The sequence below is a fragment of the Cephus cinctus genome, unplaced genomic scaffold (genome assembly GCF_000341935.2).
Source record: "Cephus cinctus unplaced genomic scaffold, Ccin1 Ccin1_scaffold0153, whole genome shotgun sequence".
Classification (NCBI taxonomy): Eukaryota; Metazoa; Arthropoda; class Insecta; order Hymenoptera; family Cephidae; genus Cephus; species Cephus cinctus.
In genome coordinates this window covers 1,174,745-1,198,762 of record NW_014332881.1, presented here as the reverse complement: position 1 = coordinate 1,198,762, position 24,018 = coordinate 1,174,745, and the positions used below count along the sequence as shown (strand labels likewise).

Genomic DNA, 24,018 nt, shown 5'->3' with positions numbered 1-24,018 from the left:
TATGTGCCTTTCCCAATGGGTTCGACGTACAAACATGAAACGGCTGGTATTCAATTCGACGAACATCAAAGCCGCACGTCGATGGAGACAAAGATTAGCGTGAAGCGATCAAATTAATCAGTGCTGTAACTACGCCGACTAATATTGCCTGGGCTAAGGGTAATACGGATTATTGACCTCCATTGAATTCCATTTCCATATGCCTCCGTACCTATATATAGGTTTACATGCGTAGATCAATAAATGATTATATATCGCTGTTGCATAGATGACGTATCTATATAATATATTGGCTATTTTCAATTGATCTGTATTCTTCGATCTGTATTGTTTCCGTCCCGTCTTTCACCTCTTACGTCACTGATTAGCTTTTAAAATCGATGGGACATACTCGTCTGTGAAAAGCACTCTGAAATTTCTGCTTACGAATGTACGTACGTAGGATATACTATACCTGCTCAGAAAGTATAAGGATAACATACGAAGGAAATGAAAAATTCTCTGATATCGCTTTCATTCTTTTTCTTTTTCACTTTCCTCCTGCTTTCTCGACCCTCGCTTTTCTACTATCGCTTTGCGAGCCAATTCGGTTCAAGGGCGACAGTTCTTCCGAAACCGGATATTAAAGATTCATTAACGAGTTCAGAAGACGTTCTAGTAGCTTGAAGCTAGAGCTACCGTGTTATGGCTTTATCATTTACGAGTTCAATTTACAAATATCTCGGAGATCTTTATTCAAGAAAGAAGGAGGGGGAAGTAGATCGAGAAGATTGCGTAATGATACGAGTGATCTATAACCGAAAAATATATATACATAGAGCTACTACCACCAAGAGACTGATGCATGTGTATAAGAGATAAAAAGCCAGATGAAAAAAAAAGAAAAAAAAATATACGATAAATTCAACAGACTGGCAGTTGGCCGGCAATTTCCATGCGAGGCACACGGTACGCGTGCGGTCGCCACATTAAAATTTGCGACGCGAATAGCGCAGACTCCCCCTTTCCCATGGTTGTCCGTCCCATGAAAGCAACTAGAATCGACGTATCGATTAAACCGACGAAAAGGATACGTCAAAGTGCTGCGCGGGACGTCAACGTCAATATTAAAATAATTCTTTGGAAAATTTTGTCCTCCGCTCTCGCGTACTGCCGCTAAATCAAATATTGATTTACCGGACCTGTTAACGTACATATATCGAAATTCCTCCTACCGCATTAATTTTCATTTCCCTGCTTTTACGTTTCCCTCTCTCTTTCTCTCGTACTGCCACGTACATTCCACCTCGTTCCATCCTTACTCGCTTTTACCATTCGATAGATTCGTAACGCAGATTAATTGCAAGAGACCTTTGCCGTAGCAACGTCGATTCTTTCGCTACGTCGAATCCTCGAATGAGACTGGCATTCCAATCGAAAAAAAAAACTATTTCAAACGGGACTTCTATTCCTGATAGAAAAACATTCGAAGCAATCGATCCAATAAGGGAGAAGAAGGCAGACCACTCTTCAGGTGAGAAATACGATTTCTCGGAGGTTATAACGCGATGGCAGATGCTAATAAAGTATAAAAGTAACAACAGGTCAGATAGCACGAATTACAAGGGTGGTTTACCCAAGCGGATAAGGGGAGAGCTGGTTATGAGCATCCCACGTGGATAGGAAACCTGTCGACAAATACGGAGACAACAAGGGAGTCTACGGAGTCAGGCTACGCTTGCCGGATTCCAAATAACCGTAAAGAAATTGCCTATTATTTCCCATGAGAATCTCAACGCCTCCCTGCGAGTCAGAAAATCCCCACTTTCTTTTTCCCAGTCGGTGACGCGTCCCTCCCTGAAAATAATAAACGATTAAATTATCTAGAATTGTCCCATTAGATACCAACGGGATAAACGATCACGTATATATACATAGGATGGCCTATACCGAACATCGTGACTAGAATACCTACAGCTTTCTTCATATCATCAAACAACTTAACTAACCAAACATCAGCTGTTCGTGTCGTGCAATGGCTCTGATCCAGCGAAGTAGTAGCACTTCTCGTAGGTAACATCAAACACTCCGCCATTCCCCAGGAGTTCTATGAGGTACACAGCCGTGACATTCTTGGAATGGCTGCATCAAGGACTGCTCAAGACATATCGCTGCTTGCTGACTGCAGCCGCAAAACAATCCAAACAACAGAAAAGATCGTTCTATCGCATCTTCTCGCGTGTACCGTGGGATCTAGTGTCGTGTTATAGCCTGTACACGTAGGCTATGTGGATAGCAGAAGTATAGAAGGCAGCGGAGCCCATCAGGCGAATAGTTCGTGGTGTCGCCACGGGTCACGGTGGCGCTGCGCAGTCGCTCGACTCGTCAGTACGTTGCGGGGTCGCGAGGGGGATGCATTGCTTTTGACAATTGGCCGGTCCACGTTTTATTCACGGAACAGCATCCCGAGTACCGGCGATACTTCAATCCTTGTGTGAAACAATCTAGAGATACTTATTATTACTGTCTTCGGTACACCTGATTAATATTTTTCCTTTCGTTACCGTTACGTCCCTCGTATAACCGGATGAGTTCTCGCGTGCCGAACGCGACAAAGTGTTGAGTGTTTGCAGTTTCGCTACACCTTTGCATAGAGGAACGTGCCTGCATCGCACGTATCGAAACCTGCCTGACCACAATCAGTTGAATCCACCAACAACAGAGTGAGTACTGTTTTAAATATATTTGTCGTCTGCTACGGCGGCCATGTGCGCAATGTTTTGACATGTTATCCGTTGAATCAAATTATGTATGTCAAGTCGTCTCGCTTCTATTTTTCTAACACGAGTCAATACACAGAGCCCATAATATTTTTATACTTAACTCTTTAATATTTCCACAAAATAGTATCTTTCACTAGTACCAGTAACACTCTTTATTAATACAGTTATCGTAGTTTTTCAAGTACGTTACTTCCTTAAGTACGGCAAAGAATATTATACGAGTTAAAGAAGCCCGTTGCTTCTGCGTCAAAGAGATGTCTCAATCCTCACGTAATCTAGTTCTAACGTAAAATATAGACTTGTATATTTCAACTGAATCGATCGATCCGTATAAACTCCATACGAGCGACAATACCACTAATCCGAGTATCCACCAATGTGCTGTGTAACTATTAGCATCCACCTAGTCGTATGCTACCGTGTATACATATTTATATATATACAAACCGCTTTGCGTAACCCGGTATAACATGTGCACACGCGCCATGTTATCGCGTGTCTCTTGTCACTTTTTTGTCAGACTCCAGCTACCGTACCGAGGCTTCGATCTTTCCTCTCGTGGTTGGTTAGCTAACATCTAGCCACCTGTACCTACTGTCAAGTAGAGCATGTACACCACGTGTGACATGATACGCGTGGTGCACATGCATGGCTGATCGCGTCACGCCTGATCGATTTAAATCGATTCGCATTGAATTTTCAATCAGAGATATAAAAATCCTACATACTCGTGCGCAGATGTAATTCTCCGTCCCTTTTATTCGGTTTCCAGTAAAAAATCACATAACGCATCAGGGATATATCACACCATCGAGGAACTACAAACGGTTTGATTTATGGAAGCACCCCTGCCAACCCCTTTCACATGAAACCCATTGGGTGTAGTTCTAGGATTCTATACCTCCTTTCCCCGCTGCATCCCTTCTGGCTACCCATAACCCTTCATCCTCTCAGAATCCCCCTCCCCCTGCCGCCCCTTTATTCCTGGTCATTTTATAATGCGCGCGCATGCGAATGACAGACTGACAGGTGTCTAAATTTTCTTCATCCCTTCACGCATGTGTTACGTTTTTCCTTTTTGGGTGACTTTATTGCGTCACATAAATATCTATATGTTGTACCTATATATATATTGCTTTGAATATATAAAAATATGCGTATACAAGTTTCAGTGTGTTTATGGTTAGTAGCTCTCCGGCAGTCCCTAGGCAAACATTTTTCTCATTGATTAACCATTAGGATAATGAAGAACTCGTATGGCTGGTTGTAGTTTTGTGTACTGGAGTAATTTGAATTACATCTGATGACCTTACATACTGATCTACATCTACCTTTTAGGTTATTTCTAGTGTGAACCATTTTTATCGGTCCTTATTACGTAGAGGTATAGTGGATGTCCGAATGATGAATGCTCAATTCCCAGGATACGGTGTTACCGAGGTAAAAGTAATTTTGAGAAAGTACTTATTGCTTCGATACGGCTTGGACTGGGATAGTCCCTTCGTTCAACTTGACCTACTACGACGCAGGACCGAAAGTAGCCATACGCCATACAGCAGCCTACACGGGAATCGCATTTAACGGCTCGTGCCAGTCGAATAAAGAATCAATGGGCAGTATAGGGGGAGTGGACGTTGCGGCGCTCGTGTGGTATAGGACGAAATCGCGCGGGCTGCTAAATATTAATTTTCGAAAGAACGCTATACTACTGCTATTCGCTGTTCATATTATAATGAAGAATTTCAAGTAGGTAAAGCCGCGGCGGCGGCAGGACTCGGGCGCGGCGAATGCTTACATATTTCATGGAGTGTGCCTCTCTCCTGTGCGCCAGAGAGACCATGAGCCCTGAGCGAACTCTGAGAGCTCCCAGAGAGAGAGAGAGGAAGAGAGAGATGAGAAAAAGCCAAGCTTTCCATTTTTTCTTCTCTCCTCCACTCGTTCCTTGCCTTTTCAATTTTTTTTTTCCTTTTACACTCGTGCCGCCTTAGTTTCAAACTTTAATTAAAAAGTGGGCCCGCAATAAGATCCCGTACGCCCAAAGAGCTTGGATATTTTTATTTTGTTCCTGGGATATAAACAGAATAATTAAATTAACATCGTCGAATACGGTATATTCAGCTCACGTCTTATCCCCCATGTTTTTATACGGATACCCGTATTGACTATTAGTTTCATTTGATTTACTTGGCTCGAGAGATTTTTTTTTTTCAATCATTTTTTTCTCGCGTAAGGATATAACTTTTTTTTTCATAACTCTTGCTTCGAAGGTAGGCTCCTGCGAATTCCTGGTTACGATTGATTTTATACGTTTCGCCGATGCTCTGCCATTTTTTCTCAATTTCCTGCCTCGCAGACACATTATTTTTTCATACAACAGGCTATAAATCTATAGGTTGCTATCCCCGATTCTTCCCAGGGCGAAGGAAACCCCGGGAACGACCCACTCGACTTCGCTGAACAGGCCGCCGGATCGGGATTGAGGTCGGGGCTTCTACCCGCTACCGTGGCATGCCAGGCTTCCATTAGGAATGCGAATAAAATAAGTCGAATCGCTGAAAATGTCGGCGATTTATGATTACAAAGCACCATTTTTCAATGGCAGCCAGATTTTCGTAGACACGCGCTTCCTGCCGCTCTTCGCCGGTGGCACGGATCCTTTCTTATACTTTTTTTTTCTCTCTTCTCTCTTTCATCCCCTTAAAATTTCATACCAATTCACTGTGAAGCACATTCCTAACCGTGCTACGCGGAATATGTATTTTTATTGAAATACAAACAATTTACTAGACGTTTTTTAGACAGCTATATATGTATATATATAACTTTCATAATAATCTCAAGAGGTCAAATATGCCCGTAGCAAGGAAGTCAAGAAAAGAAAAATAACTTACAGTTTAATCAAATTCGATTAATATAGAATAACGTTGCTTCCAAACATAATAGTACAACTTATACGTGAAAACGCAGCGACGTAGCTCGGAGATATATGAAAAATATAAAAAATTATTTTTATCTGATATCCTCGCGATTCTGCAGCTTCATATCTCAGCCGTCTTTGAAATTCTTTTTACGATCAATATCACCGATTTGAATATATTGAAGGAAATCCGTCCTTTCGTTCATTCACTATATATCTCCATCTCTCTCTCTCTCGCTACTTCGCGACCAGTAATTTCTACTACTTTCCGACGCACTCCTCTGCATTCGACTCGAGTACGGATCGTTAGCTTGAATCACGCATTGTTCGGATACTTCCACGAATACGGGGCAACGTACTCTTGGCACGTATAACTACTGTGCATACGTGCCGCTATAATACCCAAAGACCTTCCCCGCTGGCATATGGAGTGCAAAGGGGACGAGCGAGGTTTATTCGCGGTTCGCGTTAATCTTCTACACGCGTTGGAAAAAAAAGAAAGAAAATTTCTTGGCGCGCTAACGTCAACAATTATGTTGCAGCGTTGACGCTGGAACGCCAGTGTCTTACGGTGGAAATAACAGAGATTTATATATATATATATATATATATATATATAACATACAAACACGTTGTCAATTATAAGGATACACGCTGTGACATACGATAACAGCATTAACAAAAAAGTCAGCAACGGCTCCACGAATTTTATTGCGGTCACCATAAAATCATGGGATATATCGTACGGCTTGTATGGGGAAATGTCGTATAATGGTTGGCTGTTGTGCGAACACGTCAAGGGACTCTAGTACCTAGACGAGGACTTTATACGCGTCTAATAATATTTATCGAATTGCTGATCCAGGGAGGTCGCGTGCAGTACGTTGGTCACGTTTCCATATACGTATATGCGAAATAAGCACCGTGCACGTTAATAATATTCAAGGGACGATTGTGCGCGTGAGATATAATTCAGAATCTCGCCGTTCTTACGCTACCATATGATTCGCATTTGCTTTCGCGGCTCGTGAGATCGGTTTTGGTTTCAGGGGACAAGCTCTTGTACGATTTACACGTGAAGGAGTCCCTTGAATGCGAAAACTAGGCTTTTTGAGCTTGACTGTATTTATACATATATAATAATTTATATATGTATATATTCCGGTGAACGCAGATGGAAATCTGGTATTGTCAAAGGAGATAATGTTATTCACCAATATTCATGCACACGAAATAGGATTTACGTATGTATATCAATGGGGAACATTATTCTTTGATATATGACCGAGCATTGTTTTCTGTAATTTCGAAAAACGTGAATCGCCGTCAATGTTGCTACTATTAAAAGTACTATTAAAACTAACAATATTCCTGGCTGCACGTCATACGTCGCAAGTCAGTCAATGGCCACGCGGTAGCTAACAATGAGCGCCACGGGCTTACGGAGCAAAACGAATGACTTCCGTGCAGCAGGTACCAGAGGTGTCTGCTTCGGCTACCTTTATACTTTATGTTTGGCCATTACAACTTATTACTTCGTAACTTATCGAACGACTGACCCGATGTAAAGGCCATTACACGAACCGCCTATGCCGCTAAGGCTCGTACATAGATATATAAAATACACGTATAGTTCAGTTGACTCTGTATAGATATACGAACAACCTGAAAAGCCAGGGACGTACATTTTACTAAAATACCGCGGCGACCCGAGCTCGAGAATCCTTAGAGCTCGGAATCAGGCCACATCGATCAGTCACTTTTGCCAGCGATGCTGAAACGCTGGCGTTTGCCAAGAAAAATGTATCCAGAAACACGAGAAAGAGAAAATTCGTGACACCTATGAAAAATTTGAAATCCTGCCAGCTCACGGGTTATAGCTACATGTCGAGGGTCGTGTCACGTTGGAAAATATTCATACAGCCATTTATAATTCATGTACCTGCTTTGACTGTAAGGATAACGAACGTTTCTTTGACTCGCTTCACCGAGGATCCTAGTTCCTCAAAGGAGTACCGTGCTTCCTTGAGAAAATATTCGTATGGGCTATTCCAATTCTTCTCCGTCCACGAGTACGTTTTCACAGTGAATAACGAGATACACGGACTCCTTATATACTGTTGCAAGAATCTCGATCCTTTCTTACAGAAGAGGGTTGATTCGTTTAATTGCCAGTGGCTCTGCTGATATTTACGGACGACGTCCTTTCGTTCCCAAAGGGTACTGAGACAATATTTAATGTCCTATTATAAAGCCGTATAAACTTTCTTGAGGGTTGTAACCTGCTACCCCTCCGTTGGACGATCTGCGAATTTATCGGCAAGCGCTGACATGACTGTCAGATATCATCCGGGTCTTGAAATTTTTGTGCTTTGTTTATGCCAGGCGTCGGGACGTCGCTGGCGTCGATCATACCCTAACCAGTGGCCCTATACCGTTGCACGTGTGCCACGTATGCAAATTTCAAGGACGCACAACCCCCGGTTGGTTCCTCGATTTTCGTGTTGAGAACCTCATGGAAATATTGGGGGTAGTAATCGCGACTGGCGCACTGAAGGTTTTTTAAGGACGAAGCACGCGGAATATAATGAAGTGGACTGCAAACTGTTACCCGGTAATTTAATTCACTTTTCTCTACCCACCGCTTGGCTGACTACTCTCGTTCCGGCATATCGAGCCGATCTCCGCTCTTTTTCATTCGCAAAAGAACGTCGTTCGCTTGCCGTATAACAAAGAGGATTTCGCTTATTTATTTGACATCACGCTAATGGCATATCGTGTGCATAACGATACAAAGCTTCGTTTAATATCGCTAGAGAGCTATCGAACGCGCGTTGCACCAGGATTTCATTAATGATCGAAAAATATTTTTTACGTTTATACGTATAAAATAATGTCAGTCTGTCGTATTTAGACTGCGGCAAATTCATACGCATCGAACGACGATAGCGTCCACCAATCGGCATCATGGAAAAGCCGTAACGGAATTTCGAAATATTTTCAATACAAGACTCGTTAAGGATAACATGGCTTTCGCACTAAAAGAGATTTATATTATTTGCTTCATTATTTCACGTCGTAACTTCTTTGTGCGTCATGAGCTTCGATGTTGGGTTTTTTCCCAGGTCCCTTTCACCCTTAAACGTATAACGAAATACACGCGCAATACGGTCGAAAATATAAATCGTATATCGATACGAAATTTTTATCGGGAAGGAACCATATCAAAATGTAATTTGTATGTGTATATACATATGAGCCTATTAAAAATAGCCATAGCATTACTATACGACCAGCGTTGAAATACCTTAAGCGTAACCCTTTATGCCACTTACAGAACCCTTTTCATGGCACTTGATGCGTATCATCTCGTATTTTCGAAATTCACGTCGATTAATACACCCACGCACGTTTTCCTCGTGAAAGAACCAGGGAGAATATTCCACCCCTCGAGAATGTCGATATCACCCAGGATAAGCCTGAAATGTGCCCAATACGATATCCACTCGAGCCGAAGCAGCGAAGCAGCCGGCAAAAGCAGTTCTTTCCGGAAAAGGCATACTTTAACTCCTGAATAACGTAAAAACGCGTCTAAAGTCCACGTCGGTAAGGTATATACCTTCTGGAAGGTTCTCGAGCGAACGAGATAGGAGAGAAAAATGAAGGTTTCGTGTAAAAGTTGAGAAATACACGTAAAATATAGGTTAGTCATTACACGTCCCATATATAAAACTAAGAGCATTTAATACAGTGAGTATGTACATACTAACCTACATGCATTAACGTTAGTACAAGATCAGCAAACAGGAAACGTCGCCCAGCTAGTGCATATCCACAGTAGGGAGAGCAAAGACATGGCCCGCGGGTTAAACGCCTGGAGACATAACCGTATTGTCTAATGTATTTTATTTCTCTGCGTGGCAGAAGCTGCGGAAAGACGGCCGTAACGGCCAGGCAAACAGGAAGCTTTAACGTATATGGCACAGGACTGGCCCACCTTCCGTTGCACTATCTGTCGAGACAGTCAGTTCAGGCTGGCGCAGTGCAAACATTTGTTCAGGACGCCGTAGCTCGAGGGACGGGCGTTCCACGAGGTTACGTTAACGTTGCGTTGCACCGGCGTACGCGAAGTCTATCCGATAGCAGGAGAGATAGAGATAGAGAGAGAGAGAGAGAGAGAGAGAGAGAGAGAGACAGCGAGAAAGAGACTAACGTCGGTGTCCCAAGGCGACGCCACCGATATCGGTAATAAGATAACGAATATCCAGTAACTATAACCTCTGGCAGAAGCCTCCGTAGTTTAGGTTAGGTCAAACGGCCCTTGATATTTCGCTACCGGTGACGCTTCTGCTTTTGGCCTCTACTGCCTGCCTGCCTGGCGCTGGTCTATTATCCTGCTATATACACAAAAGCACCCAGTCCCAGGTTCGCGTTTGTTCAAACTTCCTTATCTCTTTTCTCAGGCCCTGAGACCCGGCCATGCGAGTGTTCCATTTCCTCGCACGAAATCCCGATAGGATCGTTGTACTTATCGAACTGTATTTTTTTCGACGTCTTTTATTTTATACAACAACAAAAATACTGTATACCTTCGCTCCTCTGACGTCGCACAAAGGATCCCACGATGCGGGAAGTCGAATTTTTCCCAGCGACGGGAAACAATTCACGGATGACATCGCGATATTGTACCTTGGATATCGTCGATGGGAGAGACACTGCTGCCAACTGATATCGACGTAGAATATACTCTGTGCCAGTTTCGTCTGTTCTGTTACCAGGAGGATAATATGCTTCGGGTTTGGATCGCGACCGCGATTCTCGGGCTGTCGCTAGTGTCGATGGGGGATACCGCCGTGCTGCTGGGAGAGTGAAATAAAAATGTATAAAATAACGAAAGAGAGACGAAGCGAGGCGAAACGACGATGCGAGAGTTTACGCACAGCCCGTGGTAATAAAACGATCTGTACCAGTAATAGCAGTATTTCGAAGTACGCCGTGTGAATGCGTAAAAGTTCAGTGGGGGTGGCCCTACCAATGTGTATATATATATATATATATACACTGAGGGTACAGTGACACGTAGGAAGAGAAATGGATGTATGGATGGACGAGTGCATATAGCTATATATTGTACAGTAACGCGAGGGACGTATGAGGGAGCATAGGGACGGTGTGAGAGTCGAGCATGTGGTAATAAACAATTTGTTACACCGAGGGGTTGGCCAACCTGCTTACGACCCTTGCGACTTTCTCTCATCCTATTTTCTCTGTCTGCATTATAGTGCCTATATACAAGCGTCCCGAAAGAACCGTACTTAAAATCAATGTGTCCTGCACTCCTTCGTGACACTACTTACTCTTAATTTGCCCTGCTAATTACAATCCCACTTACAGAGTATCCTAATGCCTCGTAGTAGTTTATATATATTAGAGAGACAGATTTCGACCCTGTCTCTTCTATTCTTCTTGCGTCGTATTATGCTGCGCACGGGTGATCGAGTTGTGAATTAAAATATTTTTTATCGGATCAATCGCGAATGGAACTGCTGAAGGGGCGAACTGATATGCGAATATCTGTGCCGACAAGGATACAATGAACGTGTGGTCTGATAAGGCAGGACAGGTAAATAGAGACGAACTCATCGGTAGATTCGTATCGCCTGTAATGTATAATATATATATATTTATAGTGCATTCCGTGAACTATGAAGGAATTAATGTACGTATACAAGAGCACGCAAGTTTGCAACAACGAACTCTCTGTCTGTCGTTGCACTCGACTCTCTTGACTCTTTCTCTCTCTTTCCCTCGTGCTCAGCTCCTTCTCTCTCTTTCCCTATCACTCCCACCCCGGCGACTCTCCGACTGACTGACGCGTCCGTCAGCGCCGGCTGAAATTCATATGCGCCCCGCTAAACTCCATTAATCACGAAGCCGGGCTTAATTAAAAGGCTAAAAATCATATTCTCAGAATGAAATAGCTCGCGAGTTACGTTCCGTCACTGAACTGGACATACGGCTGGTCTCTCGCCGGGGCCTCTTGCCGGAAGTTTAATATCGCTTAGCGTCCCCGTGATTTATTTACGAGACTCGTACCGAGTAGGAGACGCGTGGGATAATCAATAATTATTGCCGATCTCTCCTGACTCTAAGATGTATACGCTTTTGTCATATTATAATACCCGTAGCGAAGATCCAAGATACTTATTGTGCGGAACGACAATGGCAATATTTCTCTTTGCCTTTCTGTCGGCTATATGTATACCTGTGCCGTGTACTGTACACGCGTGTCATGTAACCCCTTAGCGTACTCGTATTTGGATGTTTAAAATCGCGTTTTAATCGTTGAAATCTCAGCTACAACGTGGATGAAAATGAAACTTCTATTTCATCGCTTTCCTAATGAAAAGTTGCGGGGAAGCTTCGGGCGCGCTTGCGAAATCTCGAGATCTCTGTCACGGGATCATCTCCGAGAACAATAATTTTGTGAGAATCTGCAGTATCATTAAAGATGATATCATGCAGAAACTGGACCAGATTGGCCGGCGCGTTCGGAAGTTATGGCCATTTAAGTGTTTTCACTTCAAGGGGGTGTAACTCCCCCTAGAGTGATCCTACAGGGGTTCAATGGGGGTGTTTTTTTATTGCCGAAGGATGCTCTCTCTCGTTCCCTGATTAGAAATATAAATTTCCTTCCGGAACTACTAGATCTCGAAATTTTCAAAAAGTTCAAAAATGCACTTTTTCACTCCAACCCCTGCCATTCGGCCATTTTGTATCCGATCGGGATAAAACCTTTACCATTCGAACGGGAAGGAAATTTCCTAAAAAATATATCTTTGGTTTTTTTAAATCGGTCATAGTTTCGTAGAGACACACAAAAATTAAAGTGTTCCACTTCAATTGCGCATTACTGTATACTTTTCTATTCCCCCTTTATTTATTCATATGACGTTGCATACGTTTAGAGAAAAAAATTGGAATAATGGACGGAATTTTCAATTCAATTAAAGCGACATGCAACCGTGGGTTCTCGCACGCGTTACGCTCTCCTACTCATCTGCCCGGGGACGATGCTGTAGGAATTCAGCTGCAGAGACGAATGCATATCAATCGGCCTCGTTTACTCGGTTACATTTTCAGCCGGTAAAATAGCTCTGTTGGCCCCTGGCCGTTCGCTGGTTTATGCTAGGCGCACGGCTGTACGGGACCGTGTAATCCCTCGTGGTTTATGCCACGGGTTAGGCTGGGTTACAATCATCGGAATGGAACGTTAATTAAAATTCGTATGGGTATCGACACTGTGCAGGTAGTTTCGCGGCGAGTAAGTTATGCACGCTGTGTACAAGCAGCATGGTACCAGTTGAAATGAGGTTTTTGGGGATCCCTTTTTTTTCTTATTCTTTTTGAGTCACACGATACACGATTCTGGCTTCCTTTCATTGGTCCCTTGCATTATCTATCTTCGAGCATCTTCGAGCTGGTTCAAAAAATTACGGAGTTACCCTCTTAGCGAATTTTGAATATCCTCCTGTATCTCCGTACCTCTTGGGGTATAAACGAAATGAAAAGTGATACAAAGAGATACAAACAGGGGGAAATCGAATCGCGTTTTGAAAATTAAAATATTTTTAAATCGGGTGCCACTTTCGTATACGTATTTTCAAAGGATTCGTTGGTGGTTGGTTGTATTGATTATGAAAATTAATTTTTTTTTTTCTTCAAGGCCTTTACACGTGGCCCTGCATATGGTGTTATTAATGGCAGCTAGACAATATTTATACGGTACACGTCAGTGCAGCAAGCAGTCAGCTTCCCTCGCGAACTCTACGATCACCCTGGAATGTGATCAAACGGCAAACTAAAGGGAGACCCGGAAACGCGGTTGTGTTGAAAACCGCAAACGCGCCGACCGACGCGCCAGTGATGCAGTGATGCTGACTCGAAGTGTTTTCAGATGAATGTAGTGCCATTCATTGTGGGCCTAATTAACAAGCCCCGGCGCTCTGGTTCTATTGTACGGGAATCAAGTCCTTTGGAAACTCACCCCGTGTCCTCCGCGAGTCCTACAGCAACTACGAAGCCAACCACCCCCTCCCGCCCCCTTGTCCCTCCCCTTCGTCCCCGGTCCCGCGTACAATTTAATTAACTTGTTCTGCATTTGATAGCTGGCAAAAACTTGGCCGTGTCGTTTGCGAAATAGCCGTAATTAATGTTGCTCAAAAGCCTTCGCGGAAATTCAGCAACGTTTGAGGCATGCGGGCGGCCGCCTTTGCCTCTGCCTCTGTAGCTTCCGCCTGCCCGCCGCCTAAGTACCTCGTGTTCGGATTCGTCTCTTTCACAAGCGAATTCACTTTTGAGCGGGGAATTTCGCTAGTCCGTGCATACCTTATGTTCTCCTTTGCTATCTTGTTGAAAATTTTCCTTTTTCCTTTTTTAACCTTATGTCGTTAGCGTTCGGGTCGCAAGGTATTTTTCTTTTTTTTTTTTTAGCACCGCCGAGTGACTTTACTCTTTACTTAGGCATCTCCCTCTGCCATAGGGACGATAATGGAGGATGTGAACAAACCTCGGAAACTACGTGTGGGTCGACCTTGTTTCCTCTTCGTGTGTATAAGAGCACCTGCTTGGTATGTCGTTATGCACATCGGAACAGCTCGCAAATGGCCAACCTACATTTTTACCGGTATTAACGTTACACTGCACGCAGCATTGTTATAAATGCACTTGTGGCTCAGTGAGCTGTAAGATTTTGGACAATGACCTAAGAGTGCTGGGTGGAGAAAGTTAGAAAAATAGGATGACAAAAGAGGGAAAGGAAAAGATTGTGGAAAAGTGGAAGACGTCGACTGGATGAGCTCGTAATGCCTGCTGAAGGAGCGTTTCTATGAATCTCGCGAGCGACACTGTACGTTTCTGTTTCCTGGAATATGAGAAACTCTTCTCTCTCACTCACTCGCTCTGGTCGTCTCTCTACGCTGTTATCTCCGTGACTTGAACTCGCTGTTGAACTTGCACCCAAGTTCTGTATCAACGTTGGGTCGTGGCGCGAGCGAGAGGGAGATAACAAGAGTCGAGAGTTTTCATGGGAGAACTGACCCAGGCTAATGGATGAGGAATTTCTTAGTGAGCCAAGGAATACCCGGAACCGGGGGTAGGTGGTGCGGGATGGATGGGTGGATAGGCTGGCTGCGGTCCAGGATCGTTCATCCAGGCACTTATCTCCTTAAGCGATTCAACGAGTCTTATCGCACACGGTGCATACGGTTTATTATAAGATTGCCGTCTTCATTGCTTTAATTCAGGGCGCTACGTGCGTGGCAAGAGTGCCGCACTAAATTATAATCTCAAGAGAGAAAGAGAGAGAGAGAGAGAGAGAGAGAGATTCGGGAGATACGTCTCGCAGGCGTAGACATACGTATGTACGTGGGACTTAGCCTACGAGGTATCCATTTACATAACGAGATTATTTCATTTTCCTCCGAATGGATTCCCCCAACCCCAAATGCAAATGCGTCCGTCTTCCTTCACACTGGCCCCAGCGCGAGATGTGTGATCTGAATGTTTGAATACAACCATCTGAAATTGAGAGAGCGTGCCCCGCGTGCACCCTCAGCAGAGTCGCAGCATCCCTAATAGTTGGGATACATGACTACAACGGTCTCGTACGTGAAAATTATTTCTTTCAAATTCTTCCCTCTGCACAGAATCAGGGTCACGGTTGTACCCTGCCCTTGGCATATACTCAACCTGGACCATCAGGTTCTATTGTGGACGTTAGGGATGCTGTGTTGCTAAATTCCAGCTGGATGTCATATCTCGACTCTGTTCCCGTTCTATGATCCTGGCTGTGCACCTCTTAGGTCCACGTCGCGTTTACCTTACATATTTACGTCACAGCCAAATGTCCGGACATTTTACCTTGGCTTCCCTAATGGCTTCACTTAGAAACATCGGGCTGAGCTCATCCAACAAAAACACAGTATCACGCGTGCCTGCTCAGCGGCGGCCATTAATAATTTAGCACGCCGAACAAAGCGCAGTGCTTGAGTCAGATGCCGAAGAGATATCCCGGGCAAGAACACTGCTCTGGACCATTACAATAGACCAGACGGTCCATGCGACATGGTCTGATTCACCACTCGGGGTAACGCACCTTGGACATGTAAAAGTCACGCGCGGTATACACGAGTTTGATTAATTATTATAATTCTTCGTAAGATCACACTCGCGTGGAATTTGGTACACGCAGCATCCACCTTGTACAGAAATACCTCATCTATCTCTGACCTAACGTCCTGGGAGATTCAGGCGCTACTTTCGTTACATCTAATATTAATCCGCCCGTAAATCTAAGGGTTGGAAAGGTTCGCCAGATTTATTGGCGAACCAGGTATGACGATAATTCGATAAAGGGTACCATCCCCCAGCTGGAACGGAAGGGTGACTCGGTGGTGACAGGGCTCGGGCACGGAATCGTGATCGCGATCCGGGATACCGTGCGCGCTGGATGTTCGGGGGCTTCGTCGCGCATATCAGATGACGCGGATGAGTGCAGCACGCAATACAATGCAGTGGAGGCAGATGTGCACTGCAGCCTCAATAGAATTGTAGATGCCCGTATTTTTCCTCTACCCCTGCGTCCAGGACGTTCTCTTATTCCCCGGCTCTTCTGTATCCCATTCTTTCTCTTAGCATTACTCCTTCCACTTTCTTTCTCTTTCTCCCTATGACCCATTCTCGTACGTGCCTACGCGTGTGAATGAATTAGTCCCCGTATACATATAGATATACAAGTAGGCTCTGTCGACTCCAGTTACTCGCGAGGGTATAATGCATTTGAGACGACAGCAATTTCAAATAGGAGCACCAAGGGGCGGGTGTTGGATGTATGAGTGCACTCGAATATTTTTTTGCCGATGCAATAATCCCATCGAGGTGTTTCGATGGGAGCCCAGAATTGCACCAGCTCTCCAGTCCCACTTCAGCATCGACGAATTAAAGAAAGACCCGGGGAAACGTACGTGCCCTTGAGCGAATCGTACGCCAGTGCATTTCTCGCTGTGATTTATAACACGGGGGTTAGCACGAGTTCGTTTCTGCGTTCTACGACCCTTACTATATACGTTATAGGTATAGCGGCCTGATGGTATATCTGTAACGTGTCGTTCGGAAAAATTGTTTTTGAAAATTTTTTTTTTTTTATTTTACACCTGGTAAAGTCAAGATTTGACATCGCCAGGTCGATCGATCTGGAAATTGTGTTTCCTATGTGGGTCGCCGGCAATGCGCTTTCTCATAGTCTCTACCGTGGGGATGAGCCGGCGCGCAAAATACACTTCAATATCTTTGTAAATTCAATGGGACACGTTCGAAATGTAATATTGGCGAAATATTTTCCCGGCGATATTGTTTGCGTCGCGCAGAACCGCCGGGATCGATCGCGGTTACCGATGCTGTGCATCTGCGGTCGACTCGCGCGTATCCATATACTTATCTTCTTCGGTTTCCTTTATTGTATTCATGTCGTCCGGGATTTTTACCCCCTTCGATTGTGTACGTCACTGCGTTACGTAACTGGAGGACTTTAGGTTACGCTTTGCGGGACGTGCGACGTCTTCTTTAAATTGCCTGGATTTATACATGACGCTTACACAGAAATGGGTTACGACCTCGTATGCGTGCAAAGTCTTGGATTTTGTGGAATCCACGAGATAAATCTCGTACGGGATAAAAATTATTATTTCTGGCAAAATATCAGCACGCGTTGCCGTCTGCCAGTGACAATACCTAAAGTCTGTCCCATCGCGTATAACCGGTAACCACAATCGCTTTTTGAAGTTCCCCAGTACTTTCTGGTCAGTCGTCGATTCCTGCGATACGGTTTTTTTTTTTTTCCAATTTTTTGTGGTTTCCCCCTTTTTTTCCCGCAAATCCCTGAAACTAGGTATGCACTGCACTCTCTACGTTCGGCCCTTTGTACCGTGGAATGACCGCTTTTTCGTCCTTTTGTCACGGAACTTTTCCATTGCCCGTATTTGCTTTCATTGTTTCCACTGGACGCAAGCACACTCGGTCCCGTCAGTGCAGCGCGTAGCCGCTTTTGATCTGACGGCGTATACACTGCGATGACAATGATAGAGAAAACGGAAAAAAAAAAAACAAGTAGAAAGATAAAGAGGGAGCCACACAGGAAAAAAAAAGATGGATATTAAAAAAAGAAAGACAATCGTTAACGAAAAATTTGGCAATTACTCACTTATCAGATCGTCCAAGAAAGGCACGACTGTTTGTTTGCCTCAAAGTGCGTTCCGTTCCTTCCCTTTGGCCTGTGACGTCACAATAGGCTTTGACACATTGAAAAGAATCATCGCATTAACCGCATGCAAATTGTATATGAGAATTAAGCTTTATATCCTCAAGCACTTGTCGCACCTAAACTGCAGAGGTGCAGCTGCATACACGAGTACGTAAGTGCATGGACAATGCGATATCACTAGTACGAAATACGTAACAAGCTCGGATGGAGGGGCGAAGGGACGTGAACGTAGACGGGTTTTGGTCTGGCCGCAATCCCCTCAAGACTACATACTTGCCAAGCATGCACCCTCCGCCGCTAGCTCACTAGCCCATTCCGGCATCCCCGATGCACTTAGCCATGGAAGGGCGCTAGGGAGCTCACGGGACACCATCCACTTATGTCGCGGTTACCCCCGCTGGCATTATACTAAACTAAGTGAACGAGGTGAGCGCGAACGAGCGAGCCGAGTATATCGTCATTAAGTAATTCCGCCTGTAAGCAAATTAGTACGAAACCGAAAGGGGATGACGGGGGATCGGGCTTGCTGTATGGTGAATTCAATATTGTTCTTGACACTAGTCCCTCCCTCGTACGCAATCTCGTCCATGTAAATTCTGTCTTCTCATCTTTGATTATTACGTCACCACCGCGTGGGCACGCTTCACACGCCCATTAGACAAAATCACAATCGTCCCGTGTATCAATGATCTAATTCTAGATCTGATTACCGGTACCCCGGGTCGTCGCCGTCCTTCCACTATAGAGGCTAGGTCAAAGAGTCAGGCGGATATTCAATATCGTCGATCGCTTCCGCGGAGGACGCTCTTATTCCGAGATGTGTCCTTTAAGGCAGTTAAGCTTCCACGAAGCACGCTCGTCCAGCTTCCGACGGGACACTACTTGGTCCAGGCATATATAAGCGAGTTTATTCGCTTGTGTGTGTATATAATACGTAGGACGTAGTATACCATATGCTATAGTCCAGTGCGTATACCGTATAATGGCATATCGAGTATGGTGTAGCGCCATATGGTATATAGGTATGTAATCCTGCATGTAGGAACGACAAGGCCGCCGTTACCACTGACGGGGATAAATGTCGCCGTTGTGCCGCATAAGATGAATATTGGGTTATATTTCAGACTCCCGTGAAATATGCGGCCCGTCAAACGTTAAATATTTCTAGCGGGTAATTTTAATAATGCCGCGTATTCGGAAGAGCGCGACAAAGCCTCCCAGCCGCCACTCCGAAGTCCCAGCCTCTTCTACCCTCCATCTTCGCTCCCCTCGTTCTCCTCGGCATCACGATCGCCTCAACCCTTTTCCTCTTTGACGTCGGAATCTCCTCTCCTCCCGTACCTTCTTTCTCTTCCTCTTTATACCCCTTTCTCGCACCCTCGCCTTTCCTTCCTTCCTCGCCTTCTTCTCTTGTCCCCCCTTACGCTCTTCTTACTTTGCCCAAAAATTCACCCTTGCTCCTCCCTTCCCTCCTTAACCCCTCTTTCGAGCTTGCTCTTCAACCCTTACCAGTAGCACGCTTATTTCACACGTGAACGCTAACGAGGCCACTTGCCGCGCCAACATATACGTATACTGTGCGCCTTCTGCCCTTTTCCAAGCACTCGGATCTTCTTTAGTACAATCTGTGCATCCACGTACTGTATCTAGGCACACGTAACTACCAGACTCCTTACTCGGATCTGCTAGCCCGACCCAACCTTCATCCTGACCTAACCCGATTTCGTGCGGAACACCCTCTCGACTGCCAAGGGTCATTTCCGTCGATCGTTAATTCCTTTTCTCAAGAGTTTTCTTGGCTCCTGTGCTCAACGTGTGTACGGACATATAGCTGTATCTTTTTTTTCCATCGTACCTTTATAATTGTTCTATGCCTGGGAAAGGTTTCTCAAGTGTGATGGCTTCTAGGAAGTTCACGTTAAACAGAGAAAAGTGCATACGCAATGCAGTTCCATGAAAAACACAAACGATTCTGATCCCATGCGTGTTATTTTTCCCAGTGTATATATGTATATATGTATATATATATATATCGATCCTTCACGTGGTTATATAACGTCGTGGTAAAATTGTCTGGACGTATGATCAAAGACCTTAGGAGCCCCGGAGCAAAAGCCCTTTATCTATATTGTCTAATCCGTTACATTCATACGTCCTGGCATAAAGGCAGTTGTCAAAAGTATAAAGTCCAACGTGCGTTACAAGCGAAATCCAGCTAAGCTTTTTATATCCTCGCTTTATTTAATATAGATTAGGCGATGCAGCCCTTGCACCATCCTGGTATACTGACCAACACATAAATCCCGAAGCTTTGCCGAGTCTCGCCGAGGATGCGGGGATAGATCAGAAAGTCCGGCTTATCTCACGGGAAATAACCTTCGATCTTGAAAAATAAAAATCTGACAAGAGAAAAGAGAGGATGATCCGGAAATATCTTTGAACGTATACGGCATAGAGAGATTGCATAATCCAATTCATATTTATTCTACGAATAAATTTTATTTATACGGAATCATTCAGTATACCTACGTCCAGTCACGTTACACGATTCATAACTGAACATTCGCGTTGGACTAATTCGCGCCGAAGCGTCTCATGTACGTCTACTGGCCGAAATTACTTCAACGAACAGCACATGGTCCGGAGTACATTGGACTCCGGGAGCGTCTTGCGCGGCGAGGCAATAAAACGAAGACGCGAAAGAAATAAAAGTAGCTACGTGTCACTCCGGTCCAGTGACAGAAGGATTCTAGGACTCTGGCAATTTTCCGTCCTCCCTCTCCTCCTACCCTCGTATATTTTCAGGAATGGAATTTTCCAGCAACGACCATTCATTCCACTCCGAGCTCACCGTTACGCTGTATCCTCTCCCGTATCCCATTTAATTGTCCCGTAAGTCCTGCAGCTTCCGGGCGTCCTCCCTGAGGACCTTAAAAGAAATATGAATAAATAAATCGGAACTTATAAACCAGTCGTGGGCCATAGTAGTGGGAGAGGCTAAACCCCAGGATGGGACCAGGAGTAATCGCTGAATAAAAGCAACGTCGAGCAGATGGCTGGTGTTGCCATTAGCTAATGGATCCCTAACGCTACCTCGCGAGAGTCGTCTGCCATGGTTCCTCTTGCAGGCTTAGATGGTGGTACTACCTTTATACTGTGTCCTATACTTGTACCTAGTTCTTATATGTACGTATGCCTATGGCGGTTATACGTGCTGTACGTGCCAACAATTCACGATTCCCATTTGCAGAAGGCAATCGAGCCAAATCGTCGCCCCGGACGAATCATCTGCTCTCCTGGTTACGTAATATTGTGCCATCAAAAGAAATAGCTGGAGGGAGTTCGCTTTGACTGTTCGAGTAGACGTATGGAAGCTTGCTTAACGAGAAAACTCTATTTTTATTGATGTACCGTAGACTACTGAGTATTTAACTTTGATTGTGTCTGCACTTGTTGACATATCGGTACGAGTCACTGAGATTCATTCATGGCTGGTACCGTATGGCAGGCGGGACGTGGACGTCAGGGATGATTGTAATGAATATATTTGTCGAGTCTGTTTACCACTTCGCTACTGGCGGCGTCGAAGAGTTCGTTGAGGTTTTCGAAGTAAAAGCGCCTATCGGTGACTCGGATATCGAGTCTTCTCGGTAATACCCTAGACTCGACTGAGCATTAATATTTAGTAGCATCGCTAAATATTCATAGAGACCCGAATGTAAATGCAGAGTGTGCATTATCGCTGTACGGACGCCCGGCTACGATTTACGTCGTTAATCTTCGTTTACGGCTGCGCGCGCATCGCGTTTTACTCGTTGGGGAATTTAAATCGTGCGATAATTTTCCCTGGCGACGTGGATTTTACCGAGATCCAGGATTATACGTGTCGTTCGAGTGCTATACGTGTATATGACGCACTGCCGTGACATTTTGCCAAGATTCTTTCGAATTTATTTTTCTTTGAAAAAAAAACATAACCTAAGCATGCCACTGTACGGAACGTAACACGGGTATAGGAGTTACACCCACGTGAATATTCTTGATGATTTTTTTTTTTCTAAATACAACAGACGGACACGGCTCTTGGTAATCGAATAGTAAAAGTGTGTATATTTGAATAACGGAAAATAAAAAATGTCTCCGGTGATGCAACCAAGACAGAAGAGAATAAGTAATAACGGTAAAGTATCTGTCTGGCTACTGGATAGTAGACTCGTAAGACGTTTTCATCCGACTGGCTCGCATTTGTTGGCCCGTGGTTGACTTATTATTGCGAGGAGAGTTTCATCGTGGCAAAAAGCACAGGATATCTCCGACTCTTTTCTCTTGCCGAAGGGAAGAGCATCATCGTCTACTCAAGTACCACGGTATCTTCGCGAAGATCAGCTATGAAGACGACGAGTGGCAGATTCGCGGAAGACGGAGTCGCACTATTTGGAACGTGAGAAAGAGAGAGAGAGAGAGAGGAGTTTGGAGAGTACAGCATATAGCTTGGCTCGGTTGCATCAGCATCACAAGGGAAAGAGAGAACGCTCCACTCATTCCTCAACTGGAATAGTAAATAAGAATGGACCCACATCGTTCTTGCTCGGTATAACGTTCATTTTACTGGAGAATCCCAAGAATGGCGTGCGCTCAAGACAGCGAGACATTGTTCAAATTGCGGAGAGTAGAGACATCGATCACCATGGAGCTGCGGCAGCTGAGCCCCCGGGGACAGACACGCGGCACGAGCGACCTAACCCACCCTTCTATATAGGTATATACGGAACTGTTATTCACCTCATGCCACCTCCCCCCTCACAGTCCCGTCCTCGCGCCATCTCGCCCTATACACAACCCCCTTTCATCCCTTTACCTTGGTAAGCCTCCTTGAACCTCGCTCTCTTCACTTTCTCTTTCTCTCTCTGTCATTCTTCGACGTACGTCTACCTCACCATCTCCATCTCACTTTCTCTCCTTCCTCCTCGCTACTACTGTATTCCCATCTCTAACCGTGTAGACGCACGCTGCTCGGGTGATACCCTTACCCCGTGCGGTCTTTCCTTCTGCCTTCGTTCGCTTTGTCAACCGCTAAGCCATGTTTCCGGACCCTTAACCCAGCGACGATCGGCTCTTTCTCTCTTTTCCTCTCCGTTGCTCTCGCGAACTTTAATCTCGCCAAATCGGAAGTCAAACGACTCGATTGCATGAATTTTTTTTTTTTTTTTTTTCTTCGAATTAATCCCGGATGCTGGTGACAAGCTTTCATTGTTTTTATACGGGGATATGGGTGGGATGGCAATTGATTGGACGATGGTTGATTGGGGGGAGATTTTATTGGGGAGGGATATTTGATACGGGATGAGTATAGAGATGCTGTGTTCGAGGTATTTTAACTGTTTCAGGTGTGTGTGTTTATGTTACACTACCTGTGTACTCGTTATATATATATATATATATGACGTATATATTTAAATATATTTAAAAAAAACGAAATGCTTGAAACGAAAAGGGAGTTGAATTATTATATATAGATATTTATACTCGCACGATTCCTACGAATTCTCGGTATGCCTTCTTGGCCGAGTGCAACGTAAATAGAGCTCGACTCTCGTGCCACGTCACAGGACCCTTTCTCATCCCGTAGAACTTTCATCTCGGTATAATTCTGTCCCGGGCGTAGCCTCCTTAAGGCAGAAGTACTACTAATTAATCCTTTTAACAGCGCTCAAATTTAATTAATCTCAAAGTTATGTGGTCGGCACCCGCAGCCTCGCTCACTCCCTCGTCCCTCCCTCGACGCTCTTCTTCCGCCTCTCCTTTTTATTCTCTCCCGACAATTAATCCAGGAATTTTATATAAGCGTGTTTTGGAAATCCGATTTGAGGTTTCTCCCTTGTCCTTCCCCTGGAAGTTCCCCCCTCGCCGCCCTGCGCACCGCTACCATAACCAACCTCCTTTGTAACCCCACCGCTCCATCCACCCTCCAAGACGATCCCTCAGTTTCAAGTTATTACCGACATCTTTCCCCCCCCCCC

General features: G+C 44.7%; 1 protein-coding gene across 1 annotated transcript in view; it reads left to right on the top strand.

Moving 5' to 3' along the window:
• Nucleotides 1-2,364: 2,364 nt before the first annotated feature.
• Nucleotides 2,365-24,018, top strand: part of LOC107263533 (discoidin domain-containing receptor 2) — a 63,066-nt gene continuing 41,412 nt past the window's right edge. Inside the window, exon 1 of the mRNA XM_015730854.2 lies at nt 2,365-2,702. The gene's annotated coding sequence lies outside the window, so the exon portion shown is untranslated. The remainder of the gene's footprint in view (nt 2,703-24,018) is intronic.